Source organism: Podarcis gaigeae, assembly GCF_964106915.1.
Source record: "Podarcis gaigeae genome assembly, chromosome: 1".
Taxonomy (NCBI): domain Eukaryota; kingdom Metazoa; phylum Chordata; class Lepidosauria; order Squamata; family Lacertidae; genus Podarcis; species Podarcis gaigeae.
Window position 1 is genome coordinate 68,529,951 of NC_139678.1, and position 21,518 is coordinate 68,551,468.

Sequence of the window (21,518 nt, forward strand, 5' to 3'; positions counted from 1 at the left end):
AAAAGTTTCTAGTGTCTCTGCAGAGGCTTGTTATTCATGGAGCAAAGCATTGCATCATGTTCCTTTCATTTTCCAACAAATAGTTCCATTGTTTCCTGTAGTGTATAGACCTCTGTAGACAAAATAATGTTCCATTCCTGCAGTTTCCCAGGAGATTAAAAGTTCCATTCAACTGTTCAAGTTTCCTGTCAAAAACACATGCAATATCCCTCGGCTCCTCTAGGTGGATTACAGTAGCAAAGTTCCCTTCCAGAATCACATCCACCAGTCCAAGTAGCTTGTTAGCCGATATTTAAAACAGTTTATATTCAATTTATAACAAATATAACCGGCAAAGTCCTCATAACAAAATCTCTATTTTGATCTTCCTTTTTGACAGCTCTTTGACAGCTGTCAAAACCTCCATCGCTTTTCTCCAGGCAGTTTCACGAATCGCTCCAGGGATTCCGGGGGGGGGATTGCTTTTTTTAAAACAATTCCACTTTTCTCCTCCAGCTCAATCTTATAATTTTCCCTCGCGAAGTTGCTGATTCGGCAAGATAAGGTTACACTCGATCTTAGTTGTCCAGTCCTTTGTTTTGGCTCTTCTACAATTTAGGGGTGGGCTGACTTCCTTTTTTCCGCCTCCCCCGTTCGCTCCGAATTTTAAAAATTTATCCCTTTTTTTTTTTTTAGTCCATATTCCAATTACTCACGGGTTCTTCTTTAGAGCCGAATTTTCAATAGAAGAAGTCAGCGCTCTCCGCCGGATGGCATGCGGCTGCGCTCGGCAGGGATAGCAGAGAACTCAAAGCACCACGCTTCTCCCCGGCACCCGATCCGTTGCCTTTAAAAAGGCTCCTTCACGAGTCGGGAGAGCGCTAACGGTGCCAGCCGAGTCTCCATGTCCACGGCCTCCTCTGGCCGTGGTTTTTAAGGGTCCCCGCATCGCCGGTGCGGTAAGACCCAGCCCCTGCCAAGCCGGCTCCCTCCGAAGCTCGGAGGGAGTCCGCCATTCGGCGATGGCGCCGACCCGGAAGTCCTCTTTATTGTCACTAGTCTACAGGCAACATGAATCTCAGTTAATCGGGTTAGGAATGACTGTAAACAAAAGAAGCCATGGAAAATAAATCTTTGTTATGGAAGTCAGCACAGGATTTTTGCGCGACAAATGCAGTGCCTAGTTGGGAAAGAAAACTAAATCCACTAAATATATGTGTGTGTGTGTGTGTGTGTGTGTGCGCGCGCGCGCGCGCGCATGCGCATGTATCACTACATACATATTTATTGTTATTTAACCTTGCAGAGTTCAGTAAAGAATCACTTTATAAAAGACTGTCCATAAGAAATTAGATACTTTAGACAGGAGCACTTTTAAGGCACTTAAAAGATTCAAAACACAGGCTCATGTCACAAATTTGCACAAAGTTTATACATGCTCATGTGTGTATAGGCTGCTGAGCAAATTAAAATGGATCATAGAATTATAGAACTGTAGAGTTAGAAGGGATCACAAGGGTCATCTAGTCTAGGAATCTCAACTAAAGCATCCATGACAGATCCTCTGCTTACCAGCTGCCATATAAGCAAAGTTTTAAAGATTAAATTTTAAAATAAGAGCCAATGTGGGACAGGAAAGCTGTAGCCCTGGGCAAGAGGCCCAGGCCTTATCCATCATTTCCTCCAGGGGCAACCCCCTAGCAATGCACCAGTAGTATAATAAAAGGGAAAGAGTAGATATTTTAATTGAGTCCGATATACAAATTTAGATTTTCTCATACAGAACCATGTGACCCTTCCTGAACAGGACGTACTGTACACCATAAAAAGGAGACCAACCCTGCAATACTACATGCTTACTAAGAAGTAAATTGCTCAGAGGTATATAAATTTTGTGAATATTAATAAATAAACGTCCAATGAGATTTACTCCCAGGTAAGTGTACATAGGATTGCAGCCTAAAGTTTTTTAGTTACAGATAGGTAGCCATGTTGGTCTGCCATAGTCAAAACAAAACAAAATTCCTTCCAGTAGCACCTTAAAGACCAACTAAGTCAGTTCTTGGTATGAGCTTTCGTGTGCATGCACACTTGGTATCTGAAGAAGTGTGCATGCACACGAAAGCTCATACCAAGAACTGACTTAGTTGGTCTTTAAGGTGCTACTGGAAGGAATTTTTTTTGTTTTGACTAAAGTTTTTTAGAGTGATGATAGCCATGTAGCCTTCGTTTATTTATTTTAAAATATCCATATGCCATTTTTCTGGACAAAGTTTGTGGAAGTTTCCTTACAACAATAAGAAAATAAAAACAGAATATCAAGAACAAAGTTATATTTGAGCCTGTACTGGGAGGAAGCTCTGAAGCATGGACAGTGGCATAGTGTGGGTTGTCAGCACCCGGGGTAAGGCAAGTAATTTGCACCCCCTAACCCGTGGATTTGCGCCCCCTAACCCGTGGATTTGCGTCCCCTAACCCTAACCCCAGATGTTGCGCCCGGTGTGCTCGCCCCCCCTGCACCCCCCACGCTATGCCACTGAGCATGGAGCCACCACAGAAAACGTCTTCTCTCTCTTCAACTCCCACCTCTCAGACTCAGGAGATGGATGACCAAAAGGGCTTCAGGCAGGATGGCACAGGTGTACCTCGCCAATGACTTGGTTCAGCTCCAAATCATCAGTCCAGTAATATTTTTTCTAAAAGTCTATACAGAACCAATCCTTGAAAATTGCTCTGATGACTGACTTTGGAGGCAGTTTCCATGTTTTGTTTTTGTTTTAATAGCACAATTACTGTGCAGCTACTGAATGTCGTATTAGATCCCAACCAATTTCTTTAAGGTTATTTTTACTCATACTTTCAACATTACATTGTTTAACAGTTTTGGAAACTTTGTCTTTTCTGGCGTGTCCCTGAACAGTATTTTCAGATGCAAATTGGATTATGGATGGGTGCTTAAATATGTCCCACCTTTCATTCCTAGCAGTACATGACGACACTACTGCTCATGTGCATTTTTGCCAATTCCTCTTTATATATTATTGTTATTGTTATTGCATATTTATTTATATCCCCACCCTTTTCCCCGACAGGAACTTAAGGCGGCTTACAGATAAAATATGAAAGAGCATGACACCAGTCCTTTCATCAAAAGCAGTCAGTTCCCAAAAGCCTTTTGGAATAAGGTCTTCACCTGCCAGCAGAAGGACAACAAGGAGAGAGCCATTCTGACTTCTCTAGTATTTTATGACTCATACAATAGGCTATGCTTCTATTTGAAAGGATCTCCATTAGGTCCTCAGGTGCAGATTCTTCAAAACTACTGAAGCAGCTGTAGAAGTTTCACCCTTTTTTTGAAAACCAAGCAAACCTAAAATATAGACCATTTGTGTTCACTATTATTAACCTTGAGTTTAGAGCCCCTGTCTTCCAAATATTGCAGCCGCAGAGTGCTGAGTCTCGTTTTCAAGCTCTTAATTTGACTTTCGGACAAAACCGAGTTTTTAATTTTCCGCCTCAATAGTTCATTTGCTGGTACGGAGAAGAGAAATGGGCTTTGAAAACTCACCTTCAATTTTCTAGATGATCAAAGAAGTGTGGCCCCTGTAACAAAATGTACAATGTATTATTTGGGTGTGCACATGTATGTGTGTGTTTGAGTTATCCAAGCCTGTAGCTGAAAGGGCTGAAACACAAAAATCAGCATTGCAAGGGGGAGTCCCTGATCTACTTTGGGGCTTGCCTTAGGTGCAACATTTATTTAAGGTTTCGTTTTTACATTTGAAAATGCAGCCAATTTTTATGCAAGAGAACAAAACACGGGACCTCCGTTTGTGATGGATTTGGCTGAGGAGGGTACATAAAGGAGCAATTTAAGCAAATTGGTCTTTGCTGCAGTCTGAGAATGATAGTGGATTTTTGACTGGGAATCCCAATGGGCCTCAGCTCTTTCTCTGACCTACAATATCAATAATGGATTACATGGCAGGGTTGCTGTAGACTAATCCCTCTCAGTGTATCCCCTCAACCTGCAATTGGCAGGGAAGTCTTATCCATAAGGGCATATGGGCAACTTGCCTCACCAAGTCAGGGTCCCCTACAGGCCCTCCCCCCCCCCATATGGCACTTTATCTGCTTCTACTCTTGAGGTTGCTCTGGCTATCAACCTTCTCCTTGGTTCAGAGTTTCCCAAAGTGGTCAATATTGACCCGCTGGGGTTGATGGGACAGTGCAGGGACTGAACAAAGATTTGGAAATTAAAAGGGAGTCAAAAAGGCCTGGGGTAGAAAAGAAATTTATGATTAGTACAAAGTATAGAAATTTATATAGTACAAAGAATTGAATTAAGAACTATGAGACTTAGAAATAAAGGACATGGGCATTTGCAGAGTATTATCTCCCTTGCCAAAGTATTTTATAAAATGATTCCACAATACAACAGTATTCTCAGACCATGCTGCTTCCTTTAAAAAATTGAAAACTGTATATAGGTGCAGTTTCACTTTTTAAACAATTACTTTTTTACAGTTTCAAAAGAATAATTCTGACATCCCTGCTTCCCTCCCTCAAAGATATAAAAGCAAGCTGCCTTTTCCAAGGAGCTTTTAAGAAAGCTTTGGAGCTGGGCTTCTGAACTGCAATCCCTGCCCCCACTCCTTGCTGCTTTACAAGGTTGCTATTTTAAGAAGTTCTCAAAACCATATTTCAAAAAATATGAGATTCTACTTAGTAATAGTACAACAGTTGCTTCCGGTGGTGCACCATCAATGATTGGCAGGTACAGTAGATTTTCAGCTTTTCTGAAGAAGAGTGATATCCACACTGTACATTGTTTCCTGCATAGACAGCATCTTGTTGCAAAAAAACAAACCAAAACCTTCAGCAGAGAGCTTCAAAAAGTTTTGAAAGTGCATATCAAATCAATCAACAAGATGTTTCTATATTTTTAGCTGTTCCTATATTATCTGTAAGCCACAGTGAGTGCCTAATGGAGGAAAAGGCAGAGTATAAATAAATATATAACATATATAACAATATTGAGAAACTAATTTCATTACAAAAATAAAAACTCATTGCACATTGATTCTGTATTAACCTACAGTGTGACCGTTTTGGTTCTCTCCATTTCTCTCTTTTATTTCAATCTGAAATTCAGTTCTCCACATTTTTGCAGCAATTTGTAATTTTTAAAAAAATCACTCATGAAAATTCATCAGCATTTTAGTGCGAATTTCTCCAATTTTTGCACGCATTTTTGACTAATATGCACAGTTTTGCAAGCATGACAGCTGAATACTGCACTGCACTGCAGACAAGATGAACTTCCGAGTCCCATCCAGCTCTATGATTCTGTGATTCTATAAACATGATTTGGCTGGGGAGCTGCGTAGGAAATTTGGGAAATTTCAAAGTATGGCAGTGTTTGGGTTTGTTAAGTGTGGACTGAATTAAATTTATTTCCCACCCCTACCTCTAGCTTGCCCTGCTGTGTAGCAGGTGTTGTGCTGTTGTGCTGAAGGAAACATCTTCTTATCAAAGTTAGTAGAAGTTCTGTAATGCTAACCAACCATTGCTACACCCAAAGCTTCTCACACTAGAAGAAGAGAGAGAAGCTTAGCATAATATACTAAGGGAGTGTGTTCATCTGTGTCCTCAATTGCTGGAAACAAAATCAATGCCTCTCTCATCTTGCCCACTCCATAGATTCCAGGAGGCATATCATTCTGTTCCCTGTGCAGTATAAGCTTTATAAGCAATGCACATTTTATGGAATAGAGATAAGGATAATTGGCCACAATAGCACAGATTTGAGAAAATATAAATACATTATGCATCATGAAACATCATGAGCTTTGCAGTACGTTAGAAGAGTCTATTTCTCCTGAAATATCTGCTGAGGTTTTGTTTCTGGCTTTATGAATAAAACCATTTTGGGTTTGCAGGGTAATGCAGAGCTGGAAGAATCCCCAGTGAACTGGTCACTGAAGTATTCAAAATGTGATGCTGGTATCTGGAAGCAGAGATGAATACAGGAAAATTTTGTTTCTAGGCATATTGTAGAAATGTAATCTCAGAGGCAGAATCGCTGAGAAAATCAGCTGAAAATAAGTTGACCGTGCACATTTTGTGAAAGGGTCACCTATAGCTTCTGACTTCAGTGGTCCAGAAGCAAGCAAACTGACCAGCAAGCTGTCTTCCTAATTGCCCTGCTTATCAGAATCCTTGGTTCAAAAACCACTTTATAGGAGTTAAGTCAGGCATTATCACTCCTCTGCCACTAAGAAATCCTGGGAAATGAGGTGATAATATGATCAGAGGCTACAGGTGACTGTTTCATCCTATGGTAACACATACCACTGAGTAAACTCCTAGGCTATGCTACAGTTGGAAGAAACAGTGTTTCAACGAAATATTTTGTGAAATGTACCCAGTAATACAAGGAGAAACTGTTTCATAAAATGGCCCTCCTCTAATTTTCTTTCGTCAAATGACTCCTCAACAACAAACCTCATTGAATTGGGACTTATTTCTGATTACACATGCATAGGATTGCACTGTTAATCTCTGAACGACACACACACACAAATCATGGACACTTTTTAAATATCTGAAGTGTTCAAATAAAGCATCTTCATAGTTCATATATCAGATACATAGATATATTTACCTGAATGTCTTTCAAAAAGTCAAACAGCAAGCATGGCCAATTTAAAAATAGCATTCCACAGAATGGCAAGCTATGATTTGATGTCCCTCAAGATGGACATTTTTGAGGAGATATATTCTGCAACATGTTCTTGATGCAGTAATAATGCATTAGTGGTGGATTTATATTGGACCATCTGCACATCATTTTATTTTGTTAGTTATTATGCAATACTTCTCCATTGCTACTATATTATTTCTGACCGGAGGAGCTATAACACAACAAAAGCAGTGGGGGAGGTATGACCACCAGAAGATTAGTGAAATGAAAAATCATGGGAGTTTAGCAAGAAATTACAGGATATGCACTGGTTGGAAATGAAGCAGTGTGAATGCCCCCAAAACTTTGCAGGCGCAAACAGTATTGATAGTGGGGTTGCACATGACCACCACAATAGAATCATGGTCACAAAACGTCATGAATGCAAAATAAAAAGGATGTATGAAGCGGCCCTTTGTATTTTTAAGAAGTCTGTTTCAATCATTGCCCTGTCTTTGGAATGTTGTTTTATTCTAATGTGCCTTTCAAATAAAAGGATGTTCAACAGCTCTCCACTACAAGGCTGGCCAAAGTGAGTGACAAAGCAGGCAGGCATTTTCTATATCAGCAAACATTTTAAACTGCCCAACTAAAAAGGAAAAAAACTGAGTAGGACTTTCTAGAAAAAATAAGATGGCAACTGTTCCAATTCTCTTGCCCCCCCCCCCAAATAATTTTACCTCATGCACAAAATATACCTGAAACAAAGCTGATATTGGGGTGGATGAAGCAGCTAAAAAATAGTCTCTGTCAATTTGGTACAGTCCTGGCTGTTACCTTGCAGTTCCTGGTTATCAGAATCTGAGTTACATTTAAGATTATAAAGTTAATTAAGTTTATAAAGTTATCAGGACTGCATTCTACACTCCTCCATTAGTTCTGATATCCCTTCACCAAGTTTTCTTCATAGTTTAAGTTCAGTTTTCCAAGAAATAAAAATATATATAAAAGTATAGTTGTTTGAAATACTGATTTAATATTTATTATAGTTGGAGAGCCAGAATGTGGCAGAATTTTGTATTTTTGTTTTAAATAAAATGTATATTCTAGCCAAGGTAAGTCTTTCATTCATGTTCTAGATATAGGAAACACAAAAAAACGATTTTAGAGTCACCTACAAAAATGGCTGCACATCCTATTTGCTAAAATGCAATTGCTACAATACAATATAGTTTATTGCTTTTAACTCTCCTGTGGTAAGAGGTGGAGAAACATCAAGTTACCATTTGCCAGTAATAGTTTCTGATTCAGCATATATTCCTCAGTAAAATGGCTACAAGGCTTGACATTTGCTAGGCATGTGTTTCTTCTCTATGGGGTTCTGTCATACAACACTTGGGAAATTTTGTAGCTTAATTTTTAGCTTTATGAATAGTCATGCTGTTTCCTTTTAGCCCTGGACCTTCTTAAGAGCTTGGCAGCTTGGCAGCTGTCATTCACAGAAGAAATAGGCCTAGGTAGGTAGAGATTACAGTGTGGATAGGAAACCCCCCACAATGGTTTGGGTCTAAACTTAGCCTATTGTAATTTTATTTTCATTGTTACTACTTGTACACCGCCTTGGAAGGATTTGTATACTAAATGGCAGAATATAACTAAGATAGATAGATGACAGACAGACAGACAGATAGATGCATTCAAGAGTGTGGGTGCAATGCAAAACATATTGAAGGAAGAATTATTATACGGCAAGGACATTATTTATGCAGCTTCAGTTCTTTCATTGTATTTCACAGCAGAATACCAATGTATTGTGGGGTTTTTTCAAAAGTTCCAGTTTTACCAGATCCACAGCTGTGCTATGTCCTTTACCTAAAAGAAAATTTGATACAGCCTTTGCTATTGAAGCCCATATGAAAGCCATTGGGAGATCGGCTTCTGCATTTCACTGAAATCAATGGCAAAAAAATCCTTCTGTCTGAGATAGTCTAATCTGGATTGTCTGATATCTTTACATCATAGCTCCAGCAATTACCAGACATTTTATCAGAACATCCCAGCTTTATAGAAGAGAAAATTATATCACAGCTTCAGTATGTGTTTTTATTGGTGGTGGTGGTGGGGTTATTCAACCATTCCACTCCCCAAATTATATTTGAATACTTGTAGATTCCGATTCTGACCAGCTTTGTGTTAGTAGAAAGGAATTGCTTGCTGTGGCTGAACAATGTTATGATAAAAGTAATGTCAATTGAGTGATCTAATCAGGGTTCAAATTTCTGCAACACAGTGGATCAGGGAATAAAGTGTAACGAGTTACAAAGACTGCGGACTCCAGATTCTGAAACTAATTAGTTGGTTTACTGATGTACAACGCTTCATTTAATGAATATTATTTTCAACTGGAGGCATATGAGCCAACTCCTAGGGGCCGAGGGGTCTCTGATCCCACCAATAAAATATTTGAGGAGACCGGGGGCCAAAAAATTAATGGACATTGCCATTCAAATGGTATGAATGTACCGCATCATGTGATTGATTATGCAGGGGTGTGCTTACCTGCCCCCACAATATTTTATTCAAGTTGGCACCCCTGTATGGAGAGTATTGATATTCTGAACATTGAACAAAAACACAGCAACATAACGGTCTGTAAGATAGCTATGTAATACTTAGAAAGGAATATGGTACCCAGTGTTAATCATTCTTGGAGCAGACCCATTAAAATGAATGGACCTCAGTCATGTCCATGCATTTCAATGGGCCTACTCTGAGTACAAATAAAAGTGAGATTCAATCCATGGATTCAGACTGGCATAAGATCATTGTAATCCACTGACAAAACAAACCATCTGATTAATTTGAATCTTAGGCTTGCTATTTCCTGCTGTGACTGAAGATCTGAAGTTTCATCCACCACATGTAGTTATGAAATAGAATTTCCGTTTTTCATAGAGTACTTAGCATTTGGGAATAAAAATCATAGATACCCAGCCAGATCTTGGAGGGAACACACAAAGAAGAGCCAGACAGGTAGGGGAGAGAAACAAACAAACAGAGACAGAGAGAAAGATTATCTGTGTATTTTTTATATTGCTCATTTTCATAGTTGAAGCCATGTAAGATACAGGCTAGAGTTATACATAGCCTAACTAGCAGAAAGTGTAACTGGGACTCCTGCTTTTACAACATTTATTTATTAAGACTGCAGTCATGTTAACTCTTTCCAGCTATTTCTTCAGAACATTTCAACAATGTTTAGAATTCCACATCCATTGTGACATGGCTTTAGCATCTTATTATGCTGATAATAGGATGTGCGTGAAGCATCATCTATCAGTTGTGTCAGACATGTAAAGACATCTCTTTTGCCTAGGCTTTACCTGATCCATAAGACTGGACCCTGTTATTGATAGATTTTTGTTTTCACTCTCAGTTTTTCTGCTTTCATTTTTGAACACCACTTAAGAGATTTTAAATATAAAGTTGTTTAGAAATACTTTTAAACAAAGAACAATGTTTTCCAAGATGCCCAAGCATCACTGGACTGTTCCATGAGGGACTATTGCTGTGATTGCTGAAAAGTGTCAAGTGTCAAACTGTGTCCTGTATCGAAGGAATACAGGATGTAGCATTTTCCATTGAAATTATACAGGGTGGGTAGGCATCACATACTTCAGTGGCTGTGTGAATTTCTACATTGCCCTTCAGTGGCATCCAAGCAAGAAATTAATCTTTTGGATCTATAATATCTTTAAAGCGGTTGTCCTGTCATTCTATGTTCTGTCAGTATTTGCATACCTTATACACTCACATCATTGGCTTTTACTTTGTGTGGGGGGGAAATAAGGAAAGAGCAAGTTGAAGTATTTTCTTGCTTTTTTGCGGTTTCTGCCATTAGCACTAATTGACATTTATTGCTTGCTATGTCACTTCGAAACCTATTTAAGATTTCTATTGTTCTCTGTGCCACTTAAATGGAAAACCATTTAGGGCTTCTAACGGAGTAATAATTATCTTGGCACTCCTAGTCCAATCACGATACCGTTGCCACTCTGTGCTCTGTTCCCAGCTTGGAGAATGATATTAATCAATGAGGGATAAAGATTTAGGCTTAGCTTTATAACAAGGTGTACCAAATAGCTCATCTTTTTTTTAAAAAAGAACTGTTTCCCCACATTCTTTAACGCTGGTTGCTTTGTCACCCTCTCCTTATTGATTCTTGCATCTTGTTAAGCATTTTCTGAACCAAAGAATTAATGAACCAGCAGGACAGATGCTGCCTTTTCAGACTGGTATTTGCATTTTAATTCTTCAACTTTGGTTTTAATCATAACTCGGTTGCGTTAAATTTGTACTCTAGAAACAACTTCTGGATTTCTTCGCTTTCTAGACAGTATAGGGAGCTGCTCTTCAACTAGAAAGGGTTTATTTAAAGCATGCAGATGCACCAAGCCCTGGAGGCACATAAAAGACCTCACTGGCTTCCTAGGAAGAATTGCAGTTTCCCATGAGTATAACCAAGCTACGTTTGATGTTTACTCTGTAGCTTGCCTCTGAGTTAAAACCTTCACCACCACACTAAAAAATGGCTAGTGGAGCTATAGTATAGTATAGCATAGCATAGTGGAATACTTTAATCAACCATTTGCTCCCCACAGGGGTCCTGATCAAGATTCGGGCCCCTGCACCTGCCATTTACATAGGCGGCGGGTGGGCAAAAGATCACATTTACTTCAATGGCAGTTTTTTACCCCTTAGACAAATTGCAGGTATGGAAACCCCAATCTGGACTGCAACCATAGCAGGGGTCAAAATGCCTCCCTACTCCCTATATTAGGGTCCTGATCCAGATCAGGCCACCCACACTGACAATCTTTATTGGAGAAGAAAGGTTGCACTCAACAGTATGCTATGAAGTAAGCGTCACATGTAGCATGGCCTTTTATGAAGCTCTTTCACAGAGCCCCTGTTCAGGCATTCACCATATGTGAATGATCGCATGGAGAGGGAAGAATTAGGGTTGCTTCTTGTGGTCTCACCACCAGCCTCATGCATGCCTGGGGGAGGAGGGCATTTGTATGGAGCCTATGTGAATACACCTGAATGCCCACAGACTGCCATATCTGCCATCTGTACGCTAGCTAAAAAGACTGCACATACAGGAGCCTATATGTGTTTGAGTGTACATGCATAGGCAAACAGGGGTCCTGAACACATGGTAGACTGGGGAGCTGGGCACTATTTTTCCATGACCAACACATACAACCTCAATTCTATATGGATGAATGCCAGAACACTGATACTGTGATTCAAGAGCCTGTTGTACACCTGAGATTTTTGAAGAGTGCATAGTACCCTATGGGTATGATGTTATGAACCATTTCCCAAAACTAAAGTGAAAATGGAAGGCCACAACTGCATGTACATTTAGAGCCCCATGCAGCTTTGGATTATGGTTAACATGTTTAGGAGCTTAATGTGAGATGTTAACAGCCAAAATGGTTGCATTTCAGGATGAATGGACTGCTGCTCTGCTGTTTGAGCCTATGGGTCATGAATCTCACTTCAGCTTCTGTGCAAAGCTCTACTTCTGAGTAGGATACTGCACAAAGAGCAAGATCAACTGCACTGAAGACAATTACTGCATTGTCAGTACAGGGAATTGCATTGTCAACACACGGAATAAAGTTCAGCAAAAGCAAATACAATTCATATTGAACATGGCATACATTTTAAGGGAAGTGACATAACTCAGTGGTAGCAAACATGTGCTGCAGGCAAAAGGCCTTGAGTTAAATCACTAGTATCTCAGTGTATGGCTGGGAAAGACTTTTGTATGAAACTCTTGAGAGCTCCTGCCAGACAGTGTAGAGAATACTGAGATAGATGGACCAGAGACCTGAATAATTCTGCTTCCTATGTTCCTGTTAGAGCAGGAGTAGGCAATGTGGTGTCCTCCAGATGTCACTGGACTACAAATTCCATCATCCCTAACCATAAGTCATGCTAGGTGGGACTGAAAGAAGTTGAGAGTCCAATAACATCTGGAGGGTTCTATGTTGGTTACTGCTGGAGTAGAGTCTCTAGCGTTCTGTTTATGTGCAAGCAGTTTCCTCAAATCCTTTCAGATACAGACAAGAGCAATCTTGCCCTTATTTTGTTCCTCCTGCTATTTGCAGTAACAGCTGCAGGGGCCCATACCCTAAACACAGGTGGGAAACCTGTTGCCCTGCACATGTTGTTGGATTTCAAAGCTCATCAACCCCAGCAAGCATGGCCAATAGTTGGGGGTGATGGGAGCTGTAGTCCAGAAACATTTGGGATGCCCTAGGTTCCCCTTTCCCGCTCTGACCACTACATCAAGAGGGGCTAACCTATGTCCCTCCAGATGTTGTTGGACTACAGCTCCTATCACCCCTGACTACTGCTGGAACATCATTTTATGCTCTATTATAATATGCTATTTAATTTATGAAAATCAGCCTATGTGTAAAGTAATGACCATTTCACGCTGTTTTGTATAAACACTCGCCTGTCATTTTAATACTTTGTACAATGGCAAGTTTTTGTGACGTAGCATTTACCACTTAACACATCAAAGAATACATCTTGGTATTACATGTTTAAAAACCTCTAGATTCCTTGCTAGCGATACCTGAGGAATTCGATCTTTCTGAATTTTGATATGAATTGACCTGATTTGCACATCTTGGATGAATGAACCAATCAGAACTCACAGCAGGATTCACCTAACAAGCCCCATCAGCAGAAGTCGTGTGCAATAGGGCTTTCTCTCCTTTCCTCCACCTTGAAATTGGTTCAGGGGGGTAATGAGAACCCCTAGAACAGTGAAGAGAGGAGGAATCATTCCATCTGGCAAGCGGAAATGCTTGGGCAGATGGGACATTCATGGCATGATGTTGAATTCCATTCTACCAGCCTTTTTTTAATGTTCTTGGCTCAAAAAAATAATATTGCATGATAGCCAACATGAGTCATACTTACATGCATTTATATGCAGATTTAAAAAAAGACAACTAAAAATTGCAAATTAACATAGACATGGGACAGAATGAACTTACAGATGAGGAAAAGCAAAAGTGACATGGAACAGAAATAAATTGATTCCTACAGCTCCTCGTTTTCCAGTGCTTTGATCTCCTCAACAATGTAATTGCACGATGTGTTTTTAAGCCAGAAAACAACAAGATCAGATCCTCAGCAAGCATTACTGAATGTAATTTCCTTGCAATAAATGAAGCTCTTTGCTTTTCCGGAATTTTTGCTGTCCACGTTGCAAAGAAAACATTACAGAATTAGATTGCATACTCACGGGCATATTTAAAACACTAACGTTTTTCAAACTGTGTGATTGTATATGATGCTTTTATTGGGGATAAACTCTCTACATTATAGGCAGAAATATTAATCAATGACAAATACGAAATAATCAGTGTTGTCATTTCAAAAATAATGTATCTCATTTTAAACTGAAGCAGCTAAGGTGGTGGGCATGAAAAATGCAATGAGAATAACCTAGAGCAACCAGGATTGAGACAACTGGTCTGATTTTAATCAAAACATTTATTAAACTTCAGAACACAGCACCATCTTATATTGTGGTGGGGAGAAATTTCATTACTTTGTCAATGCTATTTACAAGACTCTAGCTTCACAAGGAAACTAAGAATGATTGGTCTCTGTGCTTCAGGCCATCTTGAATTCTGCAAATGATGGGACTGTGAAATTCCACTATAAATTGATACTGCAAATGCATATGCCTTAAGAGAAAGAAACCCCACAGTTATTCCTGCTATATTCACAGCATCAGTAGTCATCACTCGACATTACCATCTCTTGGAGGGTCACTCTGATATGACAGCTAACTATTATTATAACGTACAATCACTCTGCTATATAATACATTAGATAAGCATTAGGCTGAATATTTAGGCAGCTTCTGTTTAATCAAAACTGATGTAAGCTATTACAGGAGTCAGCATATATCAAACAAAACTCACTATTGAAGAATTGGAAACTGAAATATCAAAGCCGCTTTTTTTTCTCAAGGGCAAAGCCATCGTAAATCTTAAAAGAACGTTCCACTGATTTCACCCATTTGTCCATTTTTATTTTTATTTTTGTTCATATGCTCTTAAAGCAGGGGTCGGCAACCTTTCTGGGCCAGTGGGCACATTTAGAATTTTGAGAAAGGGTTGTAGGTGACAGGCACAAAATGGCACCTGTGAGAGTGTGCCATAACACAAAATGGCTGCCATACCTGAAGGGGAACAAATAGAGACCCACAAAATAGTGTGAGGAAGCCTCCATCAATAGAAAAACAGCACCACACACTTCTTTTTTTACAAAAAAAAAAAAATGAGCAGCACCACTTGCTCACAGAGAAGCTCTTTGTGTTTCTCCTCTGCTCAGAAATGAAGGGATGGTGGCTGTCCAGTCCTGGCCACCAATGTCATGTGGACAAGTTCACAAATGCATACATGAACTGAGCAGGAAGAACAAACAGTCTCTCATGCATTGAAAAATTCACTGTATTTCACTGTGAATTGTTCCTAGAATAATTGCCCAATTTTGACTAATGTACATGCTTTTGCAAGCAATTTATCATTTTATGTTTGTATGTTATTTTATGCTCTCTTCCCCCTAATATATGCATATTATATATATTTATAATTCTACAGTGGTGCCCTGCAAGACGAACGCCTCGCAAGACGGAAAACCCACTAGACGAAAGGGTTTTCCGTTTTGGACGCGCTTCGCAAAACAAATTTCCCTATGGGCTTGCTTCGCAAGACGAAAAAGTCTTGCGAGTTCCTGCGGGTTTTTTCCCCCTTTCCCCCCCTTATCAGCTGATCCGCTAAGCTGATAAGCCGCTAAAAGCCACTAAACCGCTAATAGCGCTAATCCACTAAGCTGTCAAAGGGCTTGCTTCGCAAGACGAAAAAAACGCTATACGAAGAGCCTCACAGAACGGATTAATTTCGTCTTGCGAGGCACCACTGTACAGTGTTTGGTTGCAGAAATGTGTTACAAAATTCAGACACCTGTGAATTTCAAAGGCTAGCTTGTGTGCTTCACTTCTCGTATTGTTACAGAGAAAGTGCGGCTAAGGCAGGCTCACCTGTAAATGTGAACTGAATCTAATTTCTACCCCAACCACACTTTAGAGTAAAAAGAAAACCACACCTCTAAACTGGAGATCTGGAAAGAAGAATGTTTCCATTTTATCCATGATTCCTGTTCGATTGCCCATATCTTCCTCATAAATTAGAATCTACAAACTATACTTGCTGCACTCAGGAAAAGAAAGCAAACTGATCACAATAAAAGTGTCTTCTCCACTAAAATAATAACAGCCTGAAGAGCGCATATTTCTTCTGGCAGAGATGAAGCCTTTGCTTTTGTATGTGCAGCTACTATTTTGAACCCATTACCTCTGTTTACTGCATAGATCCAATCTATTACCTTGCTCAGCTTCAGTTTTGTTTCCCCCCTAGGCGGCTCCACAGTTATAATGGTTTTCTTTTTTTAATTTATTGGCTCTACCATCAAGGACTTTTCAAATTGCTGTTCCCGTTATTTGCCACCATAATACCCCCTCCTTACTTAATTACATTGTTTTATTTTGAGATCAGAAACTTTATTGTCTCTTTAGAGGGTTGTGTTGTGACACACTTTACTGACTTCCAAGTTTTGTTGTCTCTTTTCTGCCATTTTAGTTTAGGTTGTCTCTTTTTCAGAGTGAAAGAAACAGATCACCTAGAACCAGAAGTAAAGTGAAACATATAAATAAAAAGTAAAATATGCTAGGTTCAATCCATCTCACTCTGTGGAGATTAACAGGGGTACCTAACCTACATCAGTTTAGGGATCTGGATGGTAAAGGCACTTTGCTTACCACATGTTATAATTAATATACTTGGATGGCTTGACTAACACATTCTTGTTTATTATTAATAATATTTTTCTCATTATTTAAATGTCTATAGCCCATCCTTCATCAATACTGGTATCAGGGTGGGAGTCAACATGAAAAAAATTACTCAGTAAGTTTATACATGAACATTAGTAAAATAATAAGGAGACCCATCAAAAAGGGGCAAATAAAAAGAGCAAATAAGGCTTTAACAGTAAGAACCCTTAGATTGCTTGAGGAAACAAATAGTTGTAACTGGAAAGACAGCAGCATTGGGGCCTTGACAACTTTGTCAAGAGGGAGTATTCCACAAACAGGGTGCCACCATGAAAAAGGCTGTGTCACACATCTCCCTGAAATTAGTCATTCCTATCAGTGGAACACAGAGAAAGAATGACAGAGCAGGATATTGTTTATTGTCACTATTCCATGGAGTTTCCACATCATCAATAGTCACTTTAGGAACAGGTAGGAGAGGAAGGTTTATGTGAAATGAGGGGAAAGCACATACTGAATTACTGGTATGGGTGTGTGAGGGCCAGTTGCACTTCATAATCACCATGTGGCAATTGCAAGGGATAGATGTCTCCATTCGCTGAACCAGTTATGATTATTTTGCCACAATCCTAAACTCATGTTTTACAGTAGTGGCCATTTTGCAGTTCCATCACAAAGGCTTTCAAGAGCTACTACACACTGCCCATGCCCTAAGCAGGGAGCATTTCATCATGTGCCAATTATAAATTCAGCTCACCAAGTCTCAAATCACATTTCAGCCCACTCCCCGGATGGATCCCAAACCCTGGGGAACAGTCATTGCTCCCTATTCCCTGGGAAACCTAGGGTAGATTTACACTCGTGGTTTACAACATAAATAATGGTTTTCGTAACATATAGAGGGACACATTATGTTCTGCCTCTAGTGTTTATAATGTGTTATTAGAATGTGAGACTAGAGGGTGCTGCAGAGCAACCAGCAGCGCTTTGACAGAAGAAAACCCACAGCAAGGTAAGAAAAACGTTTTAATTTGCAAGTATGACCTTTTTAATAACGTTTTAATAACGTTAAACAGGTCAGTGTAGATCCAGCCCTAGTCAAAGAAAGGAACTGTAAGGATGTTATTGCCACAAGGGCATGACCCAAAAGTACTTGCTGCAGCGCCCTTGCTGAGACTAAGCCAGTTTGGGTCTGGGATTTGGTCTGAACCAGAAACCTCAACAAGCAACTGCCCAGGAACCCCTACAGTGCTGTCTGTTCAATGGGAAAAAGACGGGTTCCAAATGAATAAATGCAAAATGTAGAGACTATTCTGAATAAATAAACCAGCCAAATATCTTAGTAATTGATACGTTCGGTCTGTAGTAGTACAGTAGTATGTTCCATCTTTCTAGTAAACCTTTAAAGCTGAATCATACACAGAAGTTAGAACGATTATGTGGCTGTGCCAGATCCGATTGAATTCCAAGCACTGTTGTTTACCCGATACATTTGTGATATATTTAAGTCAGGCTCATGCTGCCAGCCCCTCTTTGGCACGAAAACATCTCTACCATTCGTCAGAGCTGCACACAGACTCATTTCTCATCTGGAATTGCAAGGAAAGATGCTACCTTGTAGGTTATTCATTAAGAACTAGATTGGGGCCACAAACTCATTTCAGGTATGCCAGTCAAAGGCCATTACACTGATAGTGACTCTGAGGCACATTCACATTCCAGCCTTGCTTGCAACTGACCTTGACGCAAACCTTCTGCAGCTAGATAAGCTGCCTCTTGAGTGATTCAATCCCATTTCACAGGCATTCTTGGCCTATACTATATCTAGTTAGACCTATGGCAATAAGTCCTTCCACATATTTATTATATATCTGCTGTACAGGATGTTATAATTTTGTGGATACAGTTGGGAACATCTGAATAGTTCACAGAATATTTATTTGAGCACTGTGTATTCAAAATACATTTTATGTATACCTTGGCTGCAGATGCAAATTAGAAGATTGTCATTGTTGAGAAAGAATCAACCAAAGTCCCAAACACTTAAAACAAAAACAAAAAAAGGATGTTATGGAAACAAATAGGAAACTTCACACTATATTTGGAAACTATTATGCTTGTTTATGCAGGCTTTTATAATCCACATTGCCATGAGCTCAGTTTGAAAGCAGCACTCTATGTTAGTAAGCACACTTAATGAAAAATTCTGCTGCTCACAAATGCATCTGTTTCCATGATTCTTTGGTGGTGGGGGATGCTGTGAAACAGGACCACTGGAGAGTTGTACTAAATTCCCTTTATCCCCAAAACAAAGGAGCATGAGAAGCTGCCAACTGAGGCAGACAATTGGTCCATCTAGTTCAATACTGTTAGGGCCTCTCCAGGAATTCAGACAAGGTTCTCATCCAACCCAACCTGAAGTTCCCTTCTACATCACCTGGAAGCTGATGCACCACCACTGAGCTATGGCCCTTCTCCAAAACAAAATTTAAAAATTTGGCTTTGTAATTTGGAATTTATGCGATGTGATTTAATTTGATGTGATTGGCCAGTTAATAAAAATTATTCAAAACCAGTGTTTCCCAATACTAGAGAAGAGCTAGAATTCACTGCCATACTTTCTGTGAGTCTTCTAGTCCATATGACAAAAATAGTCAGTCAGACATATCTGGTGGTTCTACAATGATTTTTTTTAAAATTCCTGCCATTCAAGGCTCATCACAATACAACCTTGAATATCACATTGGTGCATTATACAGTGTTTACAGCTTAACTTTTAAAACTTTGTGTGGGTGTTCAAAACATTTTCTCTGCATTCCTTTGTTAAAAAAAACCCTAAATAAATCATTAAATAACAGCAACGGTTCACATACAGGAGACCAAACCATAATAAAATGCCAATGTGAAAAATACAAGTAGCAAAAAAAGTAAAAATCATTCACGACAGAAGCAATATCTGGATCAGTGAGACATCAAGGACACTTGAGAATTGATAGTGTACTGTGTATGGTCAAGGTAAATTATATTTCTCTTTTGAAACTATTTAATAATATTTTGATATGTCACCATGAGTTCTGTAAAAGCAGCCTAGAAAATCATACTTGTGAAAGCATACTTCAATCTCCAACATCCAAATAATAATAATAAATCATTGCATTAACTTAAAAAAAACCCCACAATCAGCATGATTTGTTAAACATATTAACTGTGCAGTCGTGTGCATGTCTACTCAGAAGTAAGCATCTCTGTGTTCAGTAGGATTTAATCCTAGGTAAGTTTGAGGCTGCAATGCTATGCTTACTTTCCAGGGAGGGGAGTCCCATTAAGTTCAGTGAGGCTTACTTCCAAGTAGGTTTGTACAGGATGGCACTGTTTATTTAATTTGTCTTATTTAACAATTTTATATACCACTTTCTCAACAGAAGACCTCTAAGCAGTTTGTAAAGCATTTGCGGCAGTGCCGGGAAAAGCTTCCAAGCAAGTGGTACTAACAAATTTCCAAAATGGCAAGCTCTCAAAAAACTACACCGAGTATCCCTTTGTTTACCCTACCTTTCACTTAAGCCAGGGGTCTGCAACCTTTAAGACAAAAAGAGCCACTTGGACCCATTTCCAAAGAAAAAAAAAACTGGGAGCCGCAAAACTCGTCATTATAAAAATAACCTTTTTGTCACTTTTTTATTATTTCTTTGTTTGACCCCTCAGAATTACTCCTCCTCATAGAAATAAACGTTACATTAACAAGTTACCTTTTTGTGTGTGTGTGTTCTTCACTCCCCTTCAAAACAGTGACCAGCGTACATGCCCCTTACAATGTAGTGGGCGGGCGGGCGGGCGAGCGGGAAGGTGACGTCGGTGCGGTGCGTGACTAACGCACGCACTGCCCCCATGCAACGTCACAGCCAGTACAGCGCCCGCCACAGTGGGGAGTGTCGGGGCGCACAATGTGCCTCCTCCCCTCGCTAGTATCCGCCCCGGAGCCGCGGCAAAGGTGTAAAAGAGCCACATGCGGCTCCGGAGCCGCGGGTTGCAGACCCCTGACTTAAGCCAAGAGAACTCTCAAGTTCCTCTTCCCCTTAGGAAGTGCTGTCACCAATTAAAGGAGACACATCAATGCTTTTGTGATATTGGTAGTCATTATACAAATCCCTTACCTTTTTGTTTAATTGGTATGTCTAGCAACCAACATACCTCACACTGTGGAAAGGGAAAAAGACTGATATGCTTAACAAGCCTAGAAACAAATTATAAAAGAATACATGATGGCATTCAGAGGTAGCCTAAAACTAGAACTGATACTCTGCAATACACAGGTGAGTAACACAGGCCACAGTAACACCATAAATTTAAAGTACTATGAGATCACTTTAAATAGCTAAGGCTTCCCCCAAAGCATCATGGGAAGTGTAGTTTGTTAAGGGATCTGAGAGTTATTAGTTGACTCTTATTCCCCTTACAGAGCAACAGTGCCCAGAGTTCGCTGTGAAGGTGAATGGATTGTTAAACCACTCTTTGAGGGGGAAAGGGGGTCTCCTCAAAACTCCAAGCACCACCCCTAACAAACTACAACTCCCAGAATTCTTTGGGGGAAGCCATGACTGTTTAAAGTAGTATCATAGTGTATGAAATGCATGGCGTTAATGTGGCCATAAAAATCCACCCCACAAATTGTCTGAAGAAGTAACTCTGCTACTACTGAATGGGGGTACTATTGAATAGGGCAAAAACATAATATTGGAGATGAAAAACAGCTCCTGTACTTTAAATATTCTCAATACCACGGGTAGAGCTCTATGCATGTACCATTGTACATATGTAGACCGTTAAATATATGCACATAGAGTCAGCGGCAGCAGGAGAGAGAGAGGTTTTTAAACAATCCAATTAATAAATGTTTTGTAAAGGGTTTTTTTTACC

At 39.7% G+C, this 21,518-nt stretch overlaps 1 long non-coding RNA gene across 3 annotated transcripts in view; it reads right to left on the bottom strand.

Annotated features, from left to right (window-relative positions):
* LOC310838666 overlaps positions 1–21,518 on the bottom strand; it is a 91,006-nt gene that overhangs the window by 45,713 nt on the left and 23,775 nt on the right. For 2 of the 3 annotated variants that reach the window (XR_014561107.1, XR_014561109.1), the window contains exon 2: positions 3,548–3,582. The exons of the other annotated variant lie outside the window; for it this stretch is intronic. This is a non-coding gene — a long non-coding RNA (uncharacterized lncRNA). The remainder of the gene's footprint in view (positions 1–3,547; positions 3,583–21,518) is intronic. 3 annotated transcript variants of the gene reach the window in all.